Below are 24,894 nucleotides of genomic sequence, written 5' to 3' on the forward strand. Positions count from 1 at the left end.
ACTCACCCTCTGTGCCAGTGTCTGTGATTGGTTCTAGACCGCTTTACACACCTCCCACCCTGTGTCTGCATCTGTGATTGGTTGCAGTCAGTTTGCTGTATAGTAATGTAAAAATAAATAAATAATCATAATAAAAAAATTGACGCAGGCTTCTCCCATATTATGATAGCCAGCAAGGGTGAAACAACAGCTGCAGGCTGCAGCCCCCACCTGTGAGCTCTACTATGGCTGGATATCCAAAATAGTGGGGGGTGGAAGCACAGGGTCCCCCCTTTTTGGATATCAAGCCACTGTAAATCAGACAGGTGGGGGCTGGCATTATCAGGATGAGGGGAGCCATGGATAATGCCCTCCTCAGCCTAAAAATACCAGCCCACAGTTGCACAGAATTGGCACATCACATTAGATGTGCCAATCCTGGAACTTTACCGGGCTAATCCCGATTGCTCTGGTGCGGCAGCAATTGGGATAATATAAGGGGTTAACAGCTGTAATTTCCAGCCACAGTAAAGCTCACTGGTTGGGGCTGCACTGACTATCAAAATTTGGCAGGAGCTTATGTCATTTTTTTAACTATTTGTTTTTACACTACTATACAGCAAACTGACTACAACCAAATAAAGATGTGGTCACATGGTGGGAAGCGTTTATTACAGTCTGCAACTGTTGCGGACGGGGGATGGGCCGCTGCAGCGGCTGCTCGGAACCGGGTTCGTTACTGCGGCTTGAGTGGTGGCCGGACCCAGGCTCGCACGGCCATCCGTCCTCACAACTGTAGGAAGGGAATATTTACAGGGGATGGTTTTGTCGGTGACGCCACCCATGGGTTGCGGTGAGAGTTGGTAGCACTGCCGCTGCCTAGTGATGGGGTACCTAGGGCTGATGGAGCGGGGCAGCGGGATGGAATCCCCTCCACGGGTAGGGGAGGTGTTGTCCCGGGGCCCAGGTACACGGAAGCAATGGCTGCTGGAGGGAACATGCCGGGTTGGACCGGGGGTAAATGGTGTACTCATAGTTCAAAGAATCGCACACAAGTCCAGTGGTAAACCAAATTACCAGTGATCGGTCGCCTCCGGCGGGTGTATTCGGGTCCCACACCCGAGTGTAACAAACAGGGGTCCCTTCCTCCTGCACTCAGTGTTTGTGTCTTCACTGGGACAACTCCGCTTGGAACGGAAAAGCCCACTCCCGGTATTGTGTATGTTGGAAGCTGTGGCCCGCGAAATCTGACCCTTGGGATTTCTGTGGGTTCTGACGGGCACCCTATCCCCCGCGTTGGGCTGCCGTTTCGCTCTCTGGGCTTCTGTGGAACAAGGCCTGAAACCTTGTCCCCAGCTGGTCAATTAATAAGGGGGCTTACAACCTTCCTCGTCCTAGGGTCCAGGTACCCCAACTGTGCACGGCCTCCGGACCGGATTCCCGCTGTCAGCACTGGTGGGCTACAACCCGGCCCCACTCCACTTTAGGTCTCCCGTGACCGGATCTCCGTCACCTGTGGGCCTGCTTACCATCCGCCATCTAGTCCAGTAGTCCAGGGGCCCCAACCCCTTACTCCACTGCACTTCCACACTCCTCCACTGTCAACTGACAGACCTCGACCCTAACTGACTTGTTCCCTCCTCTGACACCTCAGGACCCCTAGGTGGACGCTCCCATCCACCTGGTCCAGCCCACTGGTGTGTCCCTATTGCCATGAGGGGGTGAATAGGCTTTACTGGCTGAGTGGTGTACCCGGGTGTGGGTTCTGTGTTGGCATGCCAAGGAGGATGGACCTTTGTACCAGAGAGATTTGTACAACCTCTGTGACTACCTGGTTTTGCCAGGGCATAACATAACCAGACACTGGCCCAGAGGGTGAGCAGGGGAAGCAGTGAATATTCATGAACCACGCCTGCGACCACGCCCCCTTTCTTAAAGGACCAGCATTCTCTTAACCCAGAAGTACTTCCCAGGTCAGCTGGGAGCTTGTAGGAATTTAATTCACTTCTGCCTTTTCAGTGGTGCCTGGCAATGAGTTTGTCTAACACTCATTGCTGTAGTAAGGTCCCTAGCACTGTGCTGCTGCTGTATTATCATGCTAGTTTTGTAGCTATTACAGAGAGCTGCTGCCTGATACATACCTGCTGCTGCGAGCCATTACTCTGGCCTCCTTCCATGATACCTGCTGTCTTGAAGTATCGTTACTACCTGCTGCCGTCTATCCATCCAGTCGTCCAGCCATCCATCCAGGACGGAGTCTGACACCAGCTGCTGCCACAACTTATACCACAGACTGTCCCCAGCTGCTGCTACCGTGCCGCCCCTGCAGCAGTTGGACTGCTCAGATCTTACGGCCACTCGAAATTAAAAGGGGGACTATTTACAGGGGGATTAGTGTTCGTGACGCCACTCGTGGTTCACGGCAAGGGGAGTACCGCCACTGCCGATGGGAGTATCTGGGGGAGATGGAGCGAGGCAGCCAGATGATGTTCCCTCCATGGGTAGGGGAGGCCCCGGGACTCGGGATGGTGGAAGTGTAGGGGAGCGTGGTGCAGGCCAGGTGGGCAGACTCAGGGGAGTGCAGCGTACTCACTCAGGCCGTGTGTATGTTGGTGCAACCATTAAGCAGACTCTGACACAGGAGTAAACCAAGTCTCTGGGTGCCGCTGCCACTCGGGGGAGCTCGCCCAGGAATCTGTCCCCGTTGGTATTGCTGATGGTTCTGGACCTGCCTCCATGCACTATGTTTAGACTTTTCTGAGTGACCCCTCAGCCTGAAGCTTTCGGGATCCCGCTCCCTACAATTAGTTAGAGGAGCTGTGCTCTTGATGGCTGAAACTTGGGATTTCAGTGGCCCGCATAAGCTGGAAAGCCCTATCCCCCTCGTTGTGTTTGTGCTTTCGATCTCTGAGCTCTTGGGGAAAGTTCATAAAGAGACTATCCTCTACAGGTTAATTATCAGGTTGCGTGAAGCTCCTCCCTGATCTAGGGTCCAGTATCCCGCTGTGCTCGGTACCAGTCGGGTTACTAGATTTTCCGGTGCCAACCGTTCTCCAAAACTAAGTCTAGGCACCCTTCTCTAATACCCTGCTACTGGGTCTCTGACTCCTCCGGTCCCAGACCACCGTCTGCGACCTAGCAAAAGTCTCCCAGGGAGCTCCAACTCCCTCAGCTCCTCACTCTCTTAGGGCTACTCTGTTCTGCCTGTGTCCCTCCCACCAGTCTGCCTGACCCCTAGGCAGGTGGCCCTTTCCAGCTAGACCACCCACTGGTGTGCCTGACAGGGTGTGATGTAAGGTGTGGCTAGGATTTGGATGCTGATGGAAGCAATACCAACAGTTAGGATCCCAGAACCATGGGAAGTTGAGCTCTGCACCAGAAGAGAAAGGAGTGTAGTTCCCTGTGACACCCTGATAGATTCAGGGGCGTCACACAACAACCTTATAACAGTGACTGTCGCTCCCATGCCCCTGGGGCCAGCAGACTTCCTGAGTGGCACCCAGACCAATACCTGCAGCATAACACCTCCACCACAAGGAGCTCTGGAGAAGACCAGGCTCAGGTCTTAAGTCAAGCCCCTCTGAGTTTTCTGTGTGTTGTGGCCTAGTGGGTTTCCTAACTTCTCAACTCCCCTGGTGAGCATAAAAAACATTAAGAAGTTTCCCTGGTCCTAATGACCCTATATCAAATCTGTAGAACACAAGTCTTTTTGAACTGTTCATAAATTTACTTCAAGTGTTGGCTGTTTTAGGCTATTAGTTAAAGGCACTTAATAAAAATGATATAGAGAACTCTGTAGAACTGATTCTCATGATCTCAACATTGCTGCCACCTGGGATTATGGTTAGCCATAAGCAATTGATGATACAGTTTTGGTTTATAAAAAATGAACGAATGTTTTCAATATGATTAACAAGATATTTGTTTCAATGTAGAATAAATTGTCTACACTTCAATATTTAAAAGACTTGCAGAAAATGATGCACTGCCAATTCAATAAAGAAGTATTGTCGATACTAAGCATGTCAAGCAGCAGGATGTTAGTGTGTAATAAGAGTAATCCCATGAGTCCAATGAATTGTTTCCGTTCTGGAAAAGTTGGGCTTATCTTGCTTAGGCCCGTTTCACGCGTCAGTGAAAAACACAGACGTTTTTCACTGGTGTGTAAAACACGCACATGTCCCTGCATGTGCCGAAAATCATGGCACACGTGGGTTGTCTAAGTGCAATCCGGGCTCCGTTCTCCGTGGCCCGTGATTGCACTTAGAAATCAACTCACCTGCGCCCGCTCCCACTCTCCATGGTGCTGATCGCTCCCGCGACGCAGCATCCGGCCGGCGCTGACCCCCGTAGCAGCTGCTTCCGGGTCGGCTGTGTCGCGCATAATGAATATGCGCGACAGTAATCAGCTGGCTTACAAGCAGCGGGGAGAACGGGCTGCAGAGGACATCGCTGGACGCCGGGTGAGTTAAAATGTTTATTATTTTAAATGCACGTTTTTTTCTGGCACGTGTTTCACGGACCACACCACTGCGTGGTCCGTGGGACATCAGTGATGCCAGAAAAAAATGGACATGTCTCCGTGCGGCAATCACGGACACTCGGGTACGCCGCACGGAGACACGTGCAGTGAAAAATCACTGACGTGTGAGCAGACCCATTCATTATAATGGGTCTGCATATGTCAGTGATTCTGGTACGTTTAAAAAAAAGCACAAACGTACCAGAATCACTGCCGTGTGAAAGGGGCCATAGAAAGATGATCTCTCAAAAGGGATCTTATTTCTATGTGTCCAATACAAAAGACTGGCACATGATTTATTCCTTCCAGTTACCTTACAAAGGACCAGTGGGCATTCATGGAGGAAATGCAATTCAGGCAACTAAATAAGAAAGGGTTCTTTACAGCTAGCGCAGTCAGGCTGTGGAAAGCCCTACCAAAAGATGCTGTTATGTCAGATAGTATATCAGCATTTAGAAAAGGACTGGATGCTTTTCTCACAACAAATTACATGGTGGGTTATAAATAATCTATCGATAGAGAATGCATAACTGGTGGAGAAAGGTTGACCTTGATAGACTTTAGTTTTTTTTCAACCTATGTAACATTACGTCAATTCTTTATTATTATTCATCCCAGAAATCTGTGCAATGCAAGAATTTAGAGGAGTTGACAGGTTCATTTTAAATTAAAAGTTATTCTGCAGAAGTAAAGATAAAGCTTCATTCTCATCGAAACTGTAAAGAATTTAGCACTGAAGTTGGTTAGCTTTATGGTACAAGGTGATATTAGATTTCCATGAAAATGTCTAACATCCTGTGTATTTTCTTCTGATTTCCTGAAGAGGCATCTAAAATATTAACAATCTTTTATAATAATTATGATATTTAACAATGATTGACTTGAAGCTTCTACTTCCACTTTAAAATGGGATTCTGCAGCAGCTGAGCCATACATTAAAAAAACATTAGCACTAGTTTAAAGTATAAGAAATTAACCATCTCCTTTCATTTCGGTGTCCTGTATTGCATTTTTGTTCACTAAATGCTTGATAACTTCTAACCCAATTGTTACCAGTATAGCTTTATTACCCTATATATAATGTATATAGAATATAACGTATCTTATATTAGAGCAAGTGATTCTAGTGCTTCATTTTCTACATTCTGTAACACTGAAAAGACATATGTTACAGTATTCTAATAAAAAGTGACATATTTGAAATTGCAATGCGAACCATCATCTACTTTAATCTTTACACCATTCTTATGGAAGATAAATTTCTTTCCAAAAAATGGACAATTCAATGTGGATAGATTGTATGTACAGAATATAAAACCAAACAGCTGGAGAGACCTAACCAAGGTCCATATTGTTTTTTTTTTCCAGTAAAACATGTCTAAATGATTACAACTACAAACAATAATAAGAATGTAATGCTCGGGGTGTGAGCGGGGAGAGGAGCCACTGGTCCACAGCACACAGAAAACCTAGTGGGGCTTGACTATAGTTTCTCACCAGGTTTTCAGAAGAGCCTCTAAAATTGAGGGGGTTGCGCTGCAGGCAGCAACCAGGTGCCACTCAGGAAGGCATGAGCTGCGACAGCTGGTCCCAGGTTTATGGACATGACAACATTAGAAATCACTGCCCTCTCAAGACGTTGAAATCAAAACTGTGCTTTTATTGTGAGTCATGCGACCGAACAAACGTTTCGGCCTTTTATTAGGCCTTGCTCACTAGTCGCTCCTAGGATTATTTTGAAGAGAGAATATATTAAGTGGGGATTAGCACCAAAGTAGTCAGCGTGTTTTTTAGACAATAAATGGATATCTGGTAAGGGATTTGTAAAGTCTTTCCTTAATCCTTTAAGGTCATTATAATGCAGTGGAGACTCGTGTGCGGTCGTTCCCTTGGGATTAGAGGAACTGTTTCGTATAACCTCTATCATGTAGTGCTGCCCCGTCCTGGGTTGTGGCAAATGTGGCAAATTTACTGGAGAATAGCGGGGGGACATGTGGCTTAGTCAGGCTGCAGAATTTAGGATTGATTGGAGGGGAGTAAGAATCTAATAAGGGAGGCCATAGAGCAGGAGGTTACAGTAGTCCAGGCCAGAAATAATGAGGGCATGCACTATTGTTTTTGCAGATTCTTGGTCAAGGAATGTAAGGATCCAGCAAATATTTTTGAGATGGAGTCAACAGGCGGTGAAAAGAGCTTAAATATGTGGCTTGAAGGAGAGAGCAGAGTCAAGGGTTACCTCCAGGCAGCGAGCATGCATGACTGGGGAGAGTGAACAGCCATTGACTTTGATGGATAGGTCAGGTGAAGTGGTAGAATGAGGTGGTGGGAAAGATGATAAATGCTGTTTTTTCCATGTTCAGCTTTATAAATCGAGCAGAAAAGAAGGATGAAATAGCAGACAGACATTGTGGGATTTTGGTTAGTAAGAAGCTGATATCAGGTCCAGAGAGGTAAATCTGCGTATCATCAGCATAAAGATTATGCTGAAAGCCGTGGGAGTCTATGAGCTGTCTGAGGCCGAATGTGTAGATGGACAACAGCAGGGGTCCAAGAACTGAACCATTGGGGACACCAACAGATTGAGGGCGAGATGAGGAGGTAGTGTGAGAGATGGAGACACTGAAAGTTCGGTCCGCTAGATATGAAGTGATCCAGGAAACGGCCAAGTCTATGATACAAAAAGATGAGAGAATCTGCAGCAAGAGGGAATGGTCCACCATGTCAAAGGCAGAAGACAGGTCTAGGAGGAAGAGGACAGAGTAGTGACGCTTGGTTTTGATGGTTAGTAGGTGAATTTAGTTAGGGCAGCGGGTCAGAGGGTGAGATGTGATCTGGAGAGAAGAGAGGAGAGCTAATCTTCTATTATGGTGGAGAAGCTGGCTATCAATTAGTACAGCTCAATAGTTATAAGGATGGGCTAAGGAGAGTGAAGGCCAAAGCTTCCTATGTTATTTTCGATCTTCTGCTTGAAGAAAGAGGCAAAGTCTTCAGCTGAGATGAGTGGAAGGAAAGGAGGTGCTGTGGGACAAAGGAAAGAATTGAAAGTGTTGAATAGCTGTTTAGGGTTGTGCCAGGGATGCCTGTTGATTGTGCAGGTTTTGGAATGTGTGAGGGGAATGGCCAAATCAAGAGCTGTAGGTATTGTGATGATATATAGGGTGCCAGCAGCATTTACATTGTATAAGGACACTATGTCACCAAGAAGGAGTCAAAGAGTGAATGTAAATCAAAGTGTTTGAGATTTCTGCGAGGGTGTGTATGTTTGTGGAGTAGGGGTTGACTGCTAGGTGATGCATGGGAAGAGAATGTAAGTAGGTTGTGGTCAGACAAAGGTAGAGGCAAGTTTGAGCAGTTAGATAGGGAACAGAGGCGGGTGAAGAAGAGGTCCAGTGTGTGGCCATCTTTGGGAGTAGCTGTGGAACACTGAGTTATAGGCTAAAGGAGGAAGTGAGTGTTAAAAGATTAGAGACAGCTGAGTGGGTGATGTCAATGGGCATGTTAAAGTCGTGATGATAGTGGGAAGTTAGTGGAAAGAATATGTAGTAACCAGGAAGTGAAGTGGTTGAGAAGTGGTGGCTTGCCAAGGAGGGCGGTAAATGACAGCCAGATGGAGGTTGGAGGGGGAGTAGATGTGGACAGAGTGCACCTCAAAAGAAGTGAGTGTTGCGGACGGGGGCCAGACCGCCAGACCACTACAGGTGCTGCTCGGATCCATGTTCGTTACTGTGGCTTGAGTGGTAGCCGGACCCAGGCTTGTGCGACCATCCGTCTTCACAACCGTAGAAAGGGTGTATTTACAGGGGGGAAAAGTTTGTCAGTGACGCCACCCATGGGTTGCGGTGAGAGTTGGTAGCACCGCAGCTACCTGGATATGGGACGCCCGGAGCTGATGGAGTGAGGCAGCAGGATGGTATCCCCTCCACGGGTAGGGGAGGTGTTGTCCCGGGGCCCAGGTGTGCGGGAAAGGATGCTGCGGAGAGTGTCATGCAAGGCTGGACCAAGACAGAATGGTGTACTCACAGTTCAAAGGATTTCACACAGAGTCCAGTGGTAAACCAAATTGCCAGTGACCGGTAACCTCCGGCGGGTGTAATCGGGTCCCACACCCTGGTACAGCAAACAGGGGTCCCTTCCTCCTGCACTCAGTGTTTGTGTCTTCAACAGGACAACTCTGCTTGAAAAGGGGAAGTCCCCTACCAGTAACTTTGTATGTTGGGAGCTGTGGCCTGCGAAATCTGACCCCTGGGATCTCTGTGGGTTCTGGCGAACATCCTATCCCCCGCGTTAGGCTTCCGTTTCACTCTCTGGGCTTGCTGGTGGGACAAGACGTGTAATCTTGTCCCTGGCTGGTTAATTGACAAGGGACTTGAAACCTTCCTCGCCCTAGGGTCCAGGCACCCCAACTATGCACGGCCTCTGGACTGGATTCCCGCTGTCGGCACCGACGGGCTACAACCCTGCCCTGGTCCACTTAAGGTCTCCCGCGACCGGATCTACGTCACCTGTGGCCCTGTCTGCCATCTGCCACCTAGTCAGTAGTCCGATAGTCCAGGTGCCCCAACCCCTAACTCCACTGTCACTCCACACTCCTCTTTCTTCAACTGTCAGTACTCTTTTTTGTGTACCTTCCCATGACACCTAAGGACCCCTAGGTGGGTACTCCCATCCACTTGGTCCCGCCCACTGGTGTGTCCCTATTGTCAAGGGGGGTGACTAGACTTTGCTGGCTGGTGTTATGTACCTGGGTGTGGGTTTGTCTTGGTATGTCAAGGAGGATGGAGTTCTGCACCTGGAAGATTTGTGCAGTCTCTGCGACAACCTGGTATTCCCAGGGCGTCACATGAGCGTAATGAAGGGTGGCAGTAGAATTGGGGTGAAGGAGCAGTTATCAAACAGGAGAAAACCAACTCCTCCGCAGTGCTTGTTAGTGGGGCGGGGTGTGTGAGACAAATGGAGACCACCATAAGAAAGTGCAGCAGGAGAGGTTGTATTAAGGGGGTGAGCCAGGTTTCAGTGATGCTTAGGAAGGAAAATTTGTTAGTAATGAAAAGGTCATGGATGTAGGAAAGTTTATTGCAGATAGAGCAAGCGTTCCATAGTGCTCCTAGGGCTCCATAAGAGCAGGAGAGGCCAGAGAATTTTATATGAGGATACAGATCTGCGGAGAAGGCCAGATGAGTGGGGAGGATGCAGGGAGAGATGACCAGTTTATTACTGGATTTAGAGATCAGGGGTTAAGTAAGAAATAAAGTATTATTGAGGTGAAAGTGAAAAGAAATACAAACATTGTTTACAGTGTCTATGTAACCTAACCAGTTATGTTCAGGTCCCTTCCGGTCCAATTCTGGTCTAATTCATTGCACTACACTTGTATTATCCACACTTTGATGATACAAACTAAAGCACAGCTGCTAAAATGAAAGTGAGTATAGTCATACTTTGATGCACACATTACCATTGCTGCGACACACAAATCACAAAATATTCAGCAGCTTTGGATTTCTGGCAACTTGCTGCACAATCCACTTTTATTATGTAAAAGGCAGCAAGTAATTTTGGCCACATAACATGTCAGAAGCAAAGTCTCCATGTAGTCCAAACCTCTGTTTTTACTGTATTTATACATTTTCAAAAGGGAACACAGGGTGCTGGATATCAGAAGACTGTTGTCTGTCTTCCTTTTCCTTTTCATCCAGGGATCTGCTATGAACATGAAGGAAGAAGCGTAAAGCCATACATCTTCTAATCCAACACCATCCATCAAAGTATTCATGCCAAAAATATGGTGTACAGCACTTTAAAAAGTCACACAAGTTTTGCCTGATGTGGGGTTGCCCAAACAATTTAGCATGCCATTGTAGACCAGCTAAGCTCATTTTTGGATAGACAGCGATGGAACGCAGTAGGATGATGCCAGCTTGTTTAATTCATGACGAGCTGTGGTGTACCTTACTCTACAACAAGTGTTACTCCAAACCCTGACTGAAGTAAGGTTGGTGGCAAGGTGCCTCTGACTCGAACATACCTCCTCTTTAAGACCACAGTGAATAAAAGCAGTCTTGATGAATTGGAGCCTATGTTCTTTCAGTTCTCTACGAAAACATACTCATGGTTACATTCACTTTTTATTAACTTATAAAATTATGACCCAGAATAGCAAGAGGATGGTAAATCAAGCACACTACGAATCTCTTATTTCATATAGAAGTAGTAATCAATAGACAAAATTGGTACAGAGGCTATGATAACAGGTGACGGTCCTTGCAATTTGCAGAAATCAATGAATGGTCTCCAGGCTACTGATTCTCAAGGAAAGTGTCGTAACACCTTGATGTGTCAAGGCTTGTAGCAACAGGTGTTACAAATAAATATATCTTCAGAGACAGAACAATTTATGTGTAAGAATGTCTCACAAATACTATCACTTATAAGATATTTCCAGTAAATATAACTGAATCTTAAAAAAATAATAATTTAATAAATTTGAACATGAAAATGATCAATATATCATGGACTGAAAACAACTGTAATCAACCTACTCCAGCACTCAATAGCATGGCATGTGCAATTTTTAGAATGTTAGGACAGAAAACCTGATTCTAACACTGGGTCACTTACTGGGTTTCTTGTTGACGTCTGATAATACACTGTTTTACCTGTTGCAGCTTTGCTAGTTATCTCAGTGATAACCTCCTTTTATGTTATCCTCCAATGATGCCCATAGCATTGGTGCAACCTGTGCAGCTGTACAAGGGCCCAATAGGGTAAGGCTGTACAGCATCTTTACTTTCACCAGGGCTTCATAACATCAAAGACTTATACAGTATAAAAAACTGCAGTGAGTAGTGAAGATGACAGAATGGGATGCCTCAACAGCTACAAGTGCAGCTCAATTAATTAGTATATCAAAAAGTTAATTTATTTCAGTAATTCCATATAAAAAGGGAAACACATATTATATAGAGATTATAAACAGAGTGATCTATTTCACGTGTTTATTTTTGTTAATGTTAATGATTATGGCTTAGGCGGGCTTTGCACGTTGCGACATCGCAAGCCGATGCTGCGATGTCGCACGCGATAGTCCCCGCCCCTGTCGCAGGTACGATATCGTGTGATAGCTGGCGTAGCGAAAATTATCGCTACGCCAGCTTCACATGCACTCACCTGCTCTGCGACCGTCGCTCTGGCCGGCGACCCGCCTCCTTCCTAAGGGGGCAGGTCGTGCGGCGTCATAGCGACGTCACACGGCAGGCGGCCATTAGCGGCGGAGGGGCGGAGATGAGCAGGATGTAAACATCCCGCCCACCTCCTTCCTTTCGTATAGCCGCCGGTGGCTGGTAAGGAGATGTTCCTCGCTCCTGCGGCTTCATACACAGCGATGTGTGCTGCCGCAGGAACGAGGAACTACATCGTGCCTGTCGCTGCACCGGCATTATGGAAATGTCGGAGCCTGCACCGATGATACGATAACGACGCTTTTGCGCTCGTTAATCGTATCATCTAGGATTTACACACTACGACATCGCAAGTGACGCCGGATGTGCGTCACTTTCGATTTGACCCCACCGACATCGCACCTGCGACGTCGTAGTGTGCAAAGTCGCCCATACAGCCAATGACATCCCAAAGTCATCTCAGAAAATTAAAATATTATAGAATACCAACTGAAAAAATGATTGTAAACTCAGAAATGTTGGCACCTACTAAAAAGTCTGTACAGTAAATGCCTCAATACTTGGTCAGGGCTTCTGTTGCATGAATTACTGCATCAAGTCGGCATGGCATGGAGGTGATCAGCCTCTGGCACAGCTGAGGTGTTATGGAAGCCCAGGTTGTTTTGATAGCAGCCTTCAGCTCATCTGCATTGTTGGGTCTTGTGTCTCTCATCTTCCTCTTGACAATAACCTATAGATTCTCTATGGGGTTTAGGTCAGGAAAGTTTGCTGGCCAATCAAGCACAGTGATACTGTGGTTATTAAACCAGATACTGGTACTTTTGGCAGTGTGGACAGGTGCCAAGTCCTGCTGGAAAATGAAATTTCCATCTCCAGTAAGCTTTCGGCAGAGGGAAGCATGAAGTGCTCTAAAATTTCCTGGTAAGTGGCTGCGTTGACTTTGGTCTTGATAAAACACAATGGACCTACACCACCAGATAACATGGCTCCTCAAACCATCACTGATTGTGGAAACTTCACAGTAGACCTCAAGCAGCTTGGATTGTGTGCCTCTCCACTGATCCTCCAGACTCTGGGACATTGATTTCCAAAATAAAAGCAAAATTTACTTTCATCTGAACATAACACCTTGGACCACTGAGCAACAATCCAGTTCTTTTTCTCCTTGGCCCAGGTAAGGTGCTTCTGGCGTTCTCTATTGGTCATGAGTGGCTTGATACAAGGAATGCGACATTTGTAGCCCATGTGTGGTGCCCCTGAGGCTTCAGTCACCACAGGGTACTGCACCTGACTTAAGGTGCAGTGCTCAAACCGGGTCCAGAGGAGGTTGGTGCCGGTTCCACTTGCACAACTCTTACACATAAATTGGTTACCCTCCTTTTCCATGGTCCAGGCTAGGTTTGGGTCAAAAGAGGTCACCAGCGTGGTTAGGACCTTAAGACATCATGACACCTGGGATCCCCAATCCACTAGTGGTGAGAACCTGGGACAGGAGGAGCAACCACCTGGGGAAGTTAGGAGCCAACATAATAGTTAGCGAGTTCTCCACCAGGAGAGCAAGTGAGCAGAGGGTTTTTTTTACCAGTAGCTTTGGTGGGATGTAGGAGTGAATACAGTCGCCAAGGGGAGAGCTTGATTTCTCCCTTGGTATTGGCACTGACAGGGTGCAGAATCCTAGGGTGGATTAGATTCCAGGTTGTCCACCAAAATCTGCAGGCTTGGGGGATTGCACGTCCCTCTGGCCCTTACAGTTCCCGAAGCACAGTACTAGAGAGGATCAGGGGTCGTGTTGCAAGGTAGGCCCCACTGTGGACCCAAGGCACCTGCATACGGGCAGGGAGTACACACTTTTCAAGAACCAGGGGTCCCCAAGAGCTTCAAGCCATGGGGATCCACACCAAGCGCAGGGAGGAAGGTCCCAGCGTCCATTTCACCGGCTCTGACCTCTAAAGGATCCGGAATCGGTGGTGCCATCACAGCTGGTGACCGGTACATCCCGGGCGAGGGGCATAACTGTGAGTAAAACACCTGGAACCCGCAGAGACTGTGTCCGCCTGTCATTCCCAGCCCCGCCACTCCGCGCCTCGGTGCCCGCCATCACTACTCCGCTCATCATCCTCCACGAGACCCACTCCACCTGTGGGGGGCAGAAACACCTTGGCTGCTACTATCATCTGCCCCAGAGGACAGTGACAGCAGGGGCGGCTAATTCACTGGCAGCATACCGCAGGTGACATCATGAAATCAACCTCCACCATCATCCTTATTCCCCCTCTCCCTCCATGTACACCTCGGGGTCACGAAACCGGGCAGGCACACCCGTGACATCCCCTGACCCTCACCGGCCCAGTGATGAGTATTTTCTCCCGACCCCCTGAGGTGCTACATTTGGCTGTCATGAACAGGATAACGTGCCCAGGCTAAACGGGTACTGTGCGCCTTCAAGAACTGTGTTGAAATTGTATTTATTGAAAGGACAGTTACCATTGCGGTGCAACAAACGTTGCAAGAATTCCTGCCTTTCGTTGGTTGGTGGGGAGAGTGGCGCGAAAATCAAGGTCTGGCCCCTCCCATGCAAGGGTGAAAGAGAAGCGAAACTAACAGGAGAGGGGTCGGATCTTGGCGCTCAAGCAGGACAGACGTACCGGGACCACCTGAGGCACAGGGTGTCAGCAATGGCAAGCCCTGGCTGTTATGGGGCAACACCAGTGTGCCCTCTCTTCTGGAGGGCTTGGGAAATGGAAGCGGAGGTGGCTCGGTTGAGTCAGATGCTTCGGAGGGTGTAGCTGGGCGCCATCCATGAATGGAAGGCGTCCTTGATGGGAGTCGTGGGAGCCATGCAGGCCCACAAAGAACGGGAGCCGCCAATCCTGGAGGAAAAAGAGCCTGTAGCGGAGGCTGCAGGAACCCCGGACACCCACGCCAATAGTGACACCCTCCAGGCCCCACCAAGCCGTCAGAAACCCCCGGTCGCAGATGCACCTGACCCGGCCACCGAAGCTCAGGAAGCTGAAAATCCGGCTTCCGACTCCTCGGCAGATAAAGACCTGACTGCTGACTCCCCAGTAGCTGGAGACCTGGCTACTGACTCCACGGCAGCTGAAGACCCGGCTACCGACTCCCCGGCAGCTGAAGACCTGGCTACCGACTCCGTGGCAGCTGAAGACCCGGCTGACTACAGAAAGATGGGAGAAGACCCAGCCACCTGTAACCTGACCGCCTCTGACCGGGACCAGGGATTGGGACTCTTATGGGTGAGCTAGAAGGTGCCCTCCCGGGGATAACCTGGGGGAGCCCCCTACTGACCGGGAGTTCCTCTCCTCCATGCCCAGCAGTGAGGGGGACCCTCAGTGGACCATCTGCCAAGCCACCATTGCTCAGCTGGCTGCTGAAAACCGGTAGCAGCATCACCGGATGGCGGAAGCAAAGGCCCGCAACCTGGCAGCAAAACAGCAGCTCTGGAAGGCCAGCACACCGTTCCAGGAACCGCTATGGGTGGGAACTGTCACCCGTTTGATTTAGTGCAGGGGTGGGGCTTCATCTCGGAGGAGGGTCTGTCCAAGGAAGTCTTTGTATCCCGCCAAGATGTGGAATCCCGACTCCGTAAAGGTTACCCTGGATAGGACCTTTATGTTGGTGACCAAGTGACCTACACCCGGCACCGAGGAGAGCGAGGCTGGTATGCCCTGGATGAGGGACTGTGTTGCCCGACGGCGGCAGCCGCAGTATCAACAACATAGGTATGTCCAGATCCAGTCCCCGCTTCCCGACAAACACCTTATACACACAGCAAACAGGACAGGTATACACAGACTCTGGGAGAGAGCTCTCTGAGACCGGCCGGTCAGGAGTTCCCCCACCCCCAGTAACGGAATTGTTGTTTTCGGTTGATTTTTTGCATTTATGATGGCAGATTTTTGCGTTAAAGGGACAACCAGGCCACGGGACTGACAGTAGTCAGAACTGTAACTGTATATAGTTGCACCAGTTGTGCACACTACCATAATTAGGGTGGCTCGTAATTTTACAGAGTAAAGCAAAATGTTTGTTTACGGTGCACTGTCGGGTGGCACAAAAGGATTCCACTGTTTCTTTGCATCCTTTTATCGTGACATAGTAAGGAAGTGTTACCTGTTTTATATGTATACCAGTTTTTAATGCTGACAAGAATATTTTATATGCTTTGTACTTGCACTAATTTTATAATGACAATGATTTTTTGCACAAGTTTGTAAATGTAGAAATTCTATGATGCTAATGACCAGTACTTGAAAATGTTTTGTTGCTATATCGAACCAGTGAACTACGCAAAGTTAAATTGTTTGCAACGTTGATGTGATGTGCCTCCCATAAAGGGAAGATTGTTAACCTGTTATTGCATACAAAAATTGCAGTGTACTAACTTTATTTGTTTGCAGCCCAGGAGTGCTGCCATTTGCTGTGGGGGAATGTGGCGCCCCTGAGGCTTCAGTCGCCACAGGGTACTGCACCTGACTTAAAAAAGCCCAAACCTCTCCAACACACAGTATAATGGGCCCATATCTCCCCTCTACACAGCATAGTTGACCAACAGCTCTCCTATACACAGTATGATGGGCTTACAGCTCTCCTAAACACAACATGATAAGCACACAGCTGCCCTATACACAGAATTATGAGCCCACAACTCCCCTATACACAGTGTGATGGGCCTAAACATCAACAAAAACAGAGTATAATGGTCCACATATTGCATAATAGCCTCCACACTATATAATAGCCCCCCCACAGTAGCCAACATACTGTTTAATAATCCCCACAATAGCCCCCAAACTGTACATTGGCTCTTATATTAGGTCCCACACTGTATAATGACCCCTAAAATAGTCCCCATAGTTTATGATGGCCTCTAACAGTAGTCCTCACATTGTATAATTGTCCATAAAGTTTATGACAGCGCCCCCTACAGTAGCTCCCACATTGTATAAAGGTGAATGGAAAGGAAGCGGATGAGATAGGCTGAATTAAAAACAGCTGAAACAGCTGATCAATGGAACTGTCGCCTCAGGAGAAATGGATGAGACCGACTGAATCAAGGAAAGCTGAAACATCTGAACACCGGGATTGTCTTCTTCAGAAGTTTCGGATGAGACAGACTGAATCAAGGGGTGCGAAAACATTTGAACTAAAGGATGAACAATGTCCAATTACCCGCATATGACATATCAATTTATGCAAAGATGTAGACAAGTTGTAGACAAGATGTAGAGTTTGGAAGCAATTCACTAAGGGGTACTTTGCACACTACGACATCACAGGTGCGATGTCGGTGGGGTCAAATTGAAAGTGATGCACATCCGGCATCGCAGGCGACATCGTAGTGTGTAAAGCCTAGATGATACGATTAACGAGCGCAAAAGCGTCGTAATCGTATCATCGGTGTAGCGTTGGCGTAATCCATAATTATGCTGACGCGATGGTCCGATGTTGTTCCTCGCTCCAGCAGCAGCACACATCGCTGTGTGTGAAGCCGCAGGAGCAAGGAACATCTCCTACCGGCGTCACCGCAGCTCCAGTAGGATATGCGGAAGGGAGACGGTGGGCGGGATGTTTACATCCCGCTCATCTCCGCCCCTCCGCTCCTATTGGCCGCCTGCCGTGTGATGTCGCAGTGACGCCGTACGACCCGCCCCCTTAATAAGGAGGCGAGTCGCCGGCCAGAGCGACGTCCCACGACAGGTGAGTCCATGTGAAGCTGCCGTAGCGATAATGTTCGCTACGGGAGCTATCACAAGGATATCGCAGCTGCGATGGGGGCGGGGACTATCACGCTCGGCATCGCAGCATTGGCTTGCGATGTCGCAGCGTGCAAAGTACCCCTAAGACTCAATTCAGCACTATAGCTCACAACTGAAAGCCACTAGGTTAATCAGTTAAAATAGTTGGCATTAATTTGGAGAGTCTGTGTTTTTTACTTGGTCAACTCTACATTGCTTGGTCTAGAGGGGCTAACCCCAAAAATCTTTTCATATATGCACCTGAAGGTAAAACGAAAAACATTTATCAAAAAGCTCTACAATAGACAGCTGTGTATCTGTAAATCAATCTTACTCCTTTATCTGTTAACCACTCATAGGTAACATTTGGGTGGAGGAGTAAGAAGGGTTGTACTATGGTGCCCACTCTTAATTTTCACCCATCACTCATACTCACCTAATCCAGGATCCTGATGAGTCCAGAGTGGGAAGATCATTGCACTGTCATGACATGTGTGGCACCCAGGGGGATTGAGACACAGGGTGAATTGTACCTGCATTACTCGTCACCGGGCTGGTGTGATGATCTGGGATGTCGCACTGGCCTGCCCAGCTTCGTGCCCCGAGGTGTACACCAATAAGAAGGGAAGATGGTGAGGGTAGTAGTAGGATGAATGTCGTGACACCACCTGTGGTATGTGGCTAGGGATTCAGCCGCCACTTCTGTCGTCCGGGGCGGATGGTAGTAGCAGCAAAGATAGTCCCCACAGGTGGAGCGATCCCCGGGGCAGATGATGAGGGGAGTATGATGGCGTTTGAGCACTGAGGCGTGGGGTGGCGGTGCCGCTAATAAGAGTCCGGGTCAAATGCTGCGGTTCCAGGTGACTTTACTCACTCTTTGTGCTGTGCGGTTCGCCCCGATAGTACTGGTCACCGTGATGGGCTCTGTCAACCCCGGATAAGTTAGGAGAAGTCGCCAGTGTTCAAAAGAAGAAGAAAGTCCTTTTTCAGAGTTGCTCTTTCAACTGTGAGGCACCTGGACCAAGCGTTCCACTGCAAGCCCCAGGCCCCGTGAAGAGAAGAGAAGAGAAGAAAGAGGTGGTGGTGTCATGTCCCAAAACTGGTGTCCCAGGTAGACTGACTCAAGATTGTCTGAGTGTGCTCCTACTTCTACCCCAAGTGGAACCCACCCCCCAGGTGGCTGGCTTCAGTGACCGGGGAAGTCCCATGACTCATGATGGCCATCCCCTGCCTACCCTAAGCCATCCCCCCGGGAGAAGGCTCCTAAGCTTTATGAAAAATGTGAATGTGTTACACCGGTGATTAATCCCCTCTTTACCTCGAGGCAAATACCTCAGTTTAAATGAGCTGCAATACTCTGTGGCGACTGAAGCCTCAGGGGCGCCACACATGCATAGGACATCAGAGTCCTGGCACAGTGCAATGACATGACCTCGCTGGGACTCTGACGTCCTGTGCGTGTGCCATCATCCTGCTGTTCTGTAGACCATAGGCTTAAAGAGCCCTGCGGTCTACTGAACAAGCAACAGTGCGGGGAGACTGTAACTCCAGTGTCCTTGCACTGTCCCTCTTCATCCACCAGGCAGGGTAGTCGATAACTACGATCCTCCAAGGTAAGCTCGGTCCTGGGGCACAGGGTGTTCACACTCACCAGCGTGGCAGAGATCATGTTTCCTCATGTCTGAAGTATATTGCATGAAAATTAACCATATGTAATGTGGCTGTGATTTGGACCCAGTGAAGATGTGGGCCGGCCGGGGCTTTATAAAGTGAAGTAATTACCCCAACTGGGTCCGGGCCTCTATCTTCACCGGGCCCCATTAGTAAGGGCAGTAATTCTCTGGTGGGCCAGTCCAACCCTAATACCTAAAACACTATACAGTAACCAAATATTACAATCATATGGGGAAAATTGGTGATAAATTGGTGATAAATTGCATAAGAAGCCACTATTAAATCCCCATTCATGGTAGTTACATACCTTCTATGTTCCAGCTAGAATAGACTGGCATGAAGTACATCGCTATCTAGTAACACAAAATGACTATCCTGCTTTATCCCAAATTTCCCACTTTCAGTCACATCACCCACCATGAACCTATACAAGTCCTCAATTCCAGCTTTATAGATGCAGATTATTGCTTGTACCTGGGCATAAAGAGGACTTTTCATCAGGTCAAAAGTGGCTAGTTTTTGCTCTTATTTTAGTCCCACTGCTCCCCTGTGTGTTATTATTTTTGTTCTTTTCAAATCCACCATACAGTTCAAGATATATGGATCTTTTTATTCAGATCTAATTTGTATTGTCATTATCAAAGGGATGTGGCTAACGACAGAGCAGCCTAAAGACATTCGCCAGAAAATCCACCGAACCTCACCCCCTTACAAAGACCATAAAAATTATCACTAAAGTAAGGCCAATAGTTTTAGAACCATGTGGTTCATTTAAAAACAAACAAACAAAAACAAAAAAAACAGGGCAAGAGTGGCAATAAAAAAAGACCAAACATTGGCCAATTTTAACCTGATGACAGGTTCATTTTAACATCACAAGAAATCAACAAAATCAATATTGTGAAAATTATTTATAATAGATAGCTTTAGGATTGTAAAAGAGTTATATATACAGAATATTAAAGTTCTTTGCTTTAAAGGGGTATTCCCATCTCCTATGCTATCTGAATATGTAGTAGGTGTAGTAATAATAATAATAATATTAGCAAATACCTCCAATTAGAAATGTAGTAAAGTTCTTCTGATATAGCCATGTCTTTTACCTCATGTGCAGGGCATTATTGCTTAGATACCATTGTTATGACTGCAGGCAATTACCTACAGTAACTGTCACTATATGAGTGGATGTAACCATGGATATGTAGCACCCAGGCATATGGGGTACTCGGGTCCGGGAAGTGTCTCTATTGAGAATGTCACGATGGTGGCCATTACCCGGTTCCATGCCCTTGGCCCTTTTTGTAATGGGGATATTTACAAGGGATTTGTGCATAAAGTTATTTGTGACACCACTTGCGGTGTTGCGGCTAAGTGTAGGGAGCTGCTGCTGCAGGTTTTGCTGGAGCTGATGGAATGTGCAGCTCTGATGACTTGGGCCCTCCGCAAGTAGGGTACTACCCCAGCAGGTGTATGGTGCGGTGGACGTCGGAAGAAGGAGTCCAGACAGAAATTCAGTGCAACTAGTTTACTCACTTTTCGGGTGTTAACTGGTTGCCCGAGGCTGGCTGGTTTCACCTCCAGGTCCCCTTCATCCCAGTGCCATTCTGGTTCTCTGGTACCTTCTTCCTCTGCACCTATCTCTGGTAAGTGGGTCCACATGGTATGGAACACTGGTTCCCGGTCTCTGTCCACCTGATGGTAGCATGAACCCTGTGGGGTTTGAGTCTCTGGTTCTGTCCCTGGCTCTGTCTTAGCTACTGACTTTTCTGATTCTTTAGGGTCCGTAAGGTCCTTGATGGTCCGCTTTGCTGTGCAGGTGTTAATCGGTCGGCTTGAAGCTGTTTCCTGTCCTAGGGTCCTGTACCCCGTCGGTGCATAGTTACGGGAGTACTCCATCGACAACCACCTCTCCTGGGTACCAGGTCACCGTTCACCCGAGTCAGGATGTTGCACAGTCACACCTTCTACTCCTGCTGTCAACACGGTTCTGACTACTCTCCACAGTCTGCCCCTCCCACCTGGTCAACTAGAGGACTGGAGTGGCTCCACCTCTAGATGGCCATCCATGGTCCCACTTTAGCTGGGTACCATTGTATGGGGGATTGTTGGGGAAAACTGGGATTACGTGGGTTTTTTGGTGTTACTGGCACTGGGGTTCCGCGTCCCTAAGGGGGTAGGCATTGCATCCTTGTGGGAATGTAGAACCTTGTAGCACCCAGATGGTTTCAGGGGCGCTACAGATACCTAAGCTGCAATGCCCTGCACATGAAGTAAGTGACATGGCTATATCAGGAGAACTATATTACATTTCTAATTGGAAAAATTTGCTAATATTACTATATCTATACTTACTACATAATGGGATATGATCCTGATGATGGGAATAACCCTTTAACTTTAGAACTCTTCAGCTAATGACTATTTGTGGGTGGTTCATGAAGTCTGCTTTCATGCTGAAGACTCAGAGGAGCAGGCTCATAAAATGCACAAATGTCATCACTTTGCCATATGGTGTGTTAAGAGAAGAACTGGCCTCCAACCTAGGCAGAGTAGAATAAAGTCACCGTTGACCCTATTGAGTCAGCAGGACTTGATAAGCTTTCAAAGTCTTACGGGATATTATGGAGGGTTCATTACAGACTTTTCTAAGGCATCTGGTTCATTGTGATTCTGCCTTTACTATTGAATTCTGCAACAACATAAGGATTTCAGCTTGAAGTGTGACTTCATCTAGACAGAACAAGAGATAGCATGCCGGGCTAGTACAGAATCTCAGAGGGATTCTGTTGGAAGTCATGGGGGCTGTGATTTAATTTATTGATACTGCTGCTAGACTGTATAACAGTGTCCATGTCTCATATATATCTGTAAGTATCAAACATGATTAGCAGTGGCTTTGCCGTAATGATTAACCATTTGCAGAAGGCATACTTTAGTCTGTGGCATAACACAGATTTAAACATACTTTGTATGCATCCTTCCATTCTATCTATCTATCTATCTGTCTATCTATCATTCTATCTATCCCTCTATTTATCTATTTATCTATCCCTCTATTATCTATCTGTCTATCTATCTGTCTACCCATTTCTAATTTATTCAGAAAGAAACTGACCCATTTTGGACATGTGATGAGGGCTAATCCACTAGAAAAGGAGCTGCAACTTGGAATGGTCATTGGCTGGATATCATCAAAAATGACTTGGGAATGAAGGTTAAGAAGTTGAAAGAAGCTATGGAATACAGGGAAGCATGTGTCGCGGGCGGAGGAGGGGACGCCGCGCTCTCCCACTGCTCGGGTCCGGCTGCCGCTGCTGCTGCTCGGTGGCTCGAGCGATGGGCCGGATCCCGGGGACTCGAGCGGCGCTCCTCGCCCGTGAGTGAAAGGGGATTGGTTTTTGGGATAGTTTATTGTCCGTGACGCCACCCACGGTTGTGGTGATTTGTTGACACCACCGCTGCTCTGTATGGGGATCCCGGGGGTGATGGAATGGAGCAGCTAGATGTTATTCCTCCCCTCCGTGGGTAAGGGGTAGTTGTCCCGGGGCCCAGTGATGAGGTGGGTGATGCAGGGCTTGGTGGGGTGCAGGGACGCGGGGGCAGCGCTGTGCCTTGCGGCACTGTGGTACTCACTCAGCCTGAGACGATGACACAGTTCTCGGTAAAACACACGGCTGGAAAGACGGTTCCCACGGACGGCTGCACTTGCTTTCCCCAGTAGTTGACGGTGACGGTCCCTTTTTCCTGCACCTAAGATGATGATGGTTGCGATGGGTTCCCACCGGTAACCCGCTCCCCGGCTTGGATATGGGCCGGAGGAGCCCTACTTTGCCCGCAGGCGCTGTCCCTGAGAAACTGGTGCCCTGGCGGTGGCGGTGTTTCTCTGTAATGGTTGGACTGTTGCCTTCAATCGGGACTTGCTTGTTGGGAGACCCAGAGGTCCCCTTCACTAACGGATTTGGCAAATTCACGGCGACTCCTAGCCTTGCCGGGATCCGAAAGGCCCCTGCCACTGGTGCTGACTGCTTTTTGTACACCGCTCCGGTACCGCCGGGCCACCACCCGTCCGCGGTCCTTCCAGCAACCTCCAAGCAGTCACCCCTGCAGACAGTCACCGCCGTCTGCTGACCTTGCTGTCTCTCAGTCCGGGGCACACACCCGGACCAGCTTCAGGCTGTACTAACTGTCACTTTCCCTTTACTTCAGCTTCTCTCTTTAGCTCCTCTACCACTTCCTTCTTCTTTCACTTCCCTAACTTCACTGCCTGGTTCTCCCGCCTCCAGGGCTGTGAACTCCTCGGTGGGCGGAGCCTACCGCCTGGCCCACCCCCTGGTGTGGACATCAGCCCCTGGAGGAAGGCAACAAGGATTTTAGGTTAGCCTTGGTGTTCCTAACTGGGGTGTAGGGTGTGGTGGTGTTATGACCTATGACCCCTGGCTTGCCCAGGGCGTCACACATGGAGAAGATCTAGCCTGGAAAGCATACATGGCTCAATCATGACTAAATGGATATATAATCAAAATCCATTTTATCTGCCATCGCTCTGCTGTTAGAGGTGGGTAGGCAGATACGGGCCTCAGGATCTTAGGCAGTACATGTACAGTATGCTCAGCTGCTTGGCTAATCAGAGAGGAGAATACTCTAGTTAAACCAGTACATTTACTGTTTGCCATTTAGGGGTACTCCGAGGAGATAAAAAATTCTTTGTACTGTCCCTTATCTCATAAACTATAAAGATGAAATGCACAGTACAGTTTTATTATCCTTAAAATAGTTGTAATTCAGTGGAACATGTTTCTGTTCCCTCCTCTCTTCTGGGACATTAATCACACATCGTTGTGCAGCTCCCTTCTGTTAGAAACAGCCGGTCTCCTGATAATATCTGCTTTCCTGCAGTCCAAGAACGGGGGGCATGACGACACCACCTGTTCTCAATCAGAAGCAGATATTATCAGGAGACTGGCTGCTATTAACAGCAGGGAGCTGTACACCGATGTGTGATATAACGTCCCAGAAGAGAGGGGGCAGCAGAAAGGTGTGACACTGAATTACAGCTATTGGAAGGATAATAGAACTGCACTGTGATGATTCTTCAGGGCTGGTAGGGAGACCGAGCGGTCATATGACCGCTACTATGCTTGCTAGGCAAGTAGGGCTGTTAGTAAATCCACTGGGCCACAACACACAGAACTTCCAGAGGGGCTTAACTGCAGGACCACACCTGGTTTCCTCCAGAGCCCTGATGGTGAGAGTGTTACGCTGCAGGTGTGAGACCGGATGCCACTCGGGAAGACTGGAGCTGTGATGGCTGGCCTCAGCTGTACGGGAGCATTAGTCTTTGGGATAGGTAATGCAGCAGCAGTTGTCAAAGTTTCAACTGGGATGGATGGATATGGCAGCAGCAACTGCTGATGATACTTTTTGGCATTGGGTATCGTGGCTGGCAGCCGGTGTGGCAGCTTGTAGTGGCAGCAGCAGGTTAGGTATAGCTTGATTATGACTAAAGACTGAGTGTCTGAAACGCATAAATCGTAGGAGTTTTTATACTCATCATGTTTTTTTAACTATTAAGGAATAAAGATGACTTTTTAATCCTCCTCAAATTTTTGTTTGTATGCACGTTTTTGTGCCGGAGTTCCTCCCTGTTTTGATAACGGCAGCAGCACACTGGAAAACAACCATATGTCAGCAATACAAACTAGCACAATGTAACAGCAGCAGCAGAGTGCTAGGGGACCTGAGAAGTAGCAACGTATAGACTTGTTGCCCAGGCATCTCTCATAGG

Source organism: Anomaloglossus baeobatrachus, chromosome 4 (genome assembly GCF_048569485.1).
Source record: "Anomaloglossus baeobatrachus isolate aAnoBae1 chromosome 4, aAnoBae1.hap1, whole genome shotgun sequence".
In the NCBI taxonomy this organism is placed as follows: Eukaryota; Metazoa; Chordata; class Amphibia; order Anura; family Aromobatidae; genus Anomaloglossus; species Anomaloglossus baeobatrachus.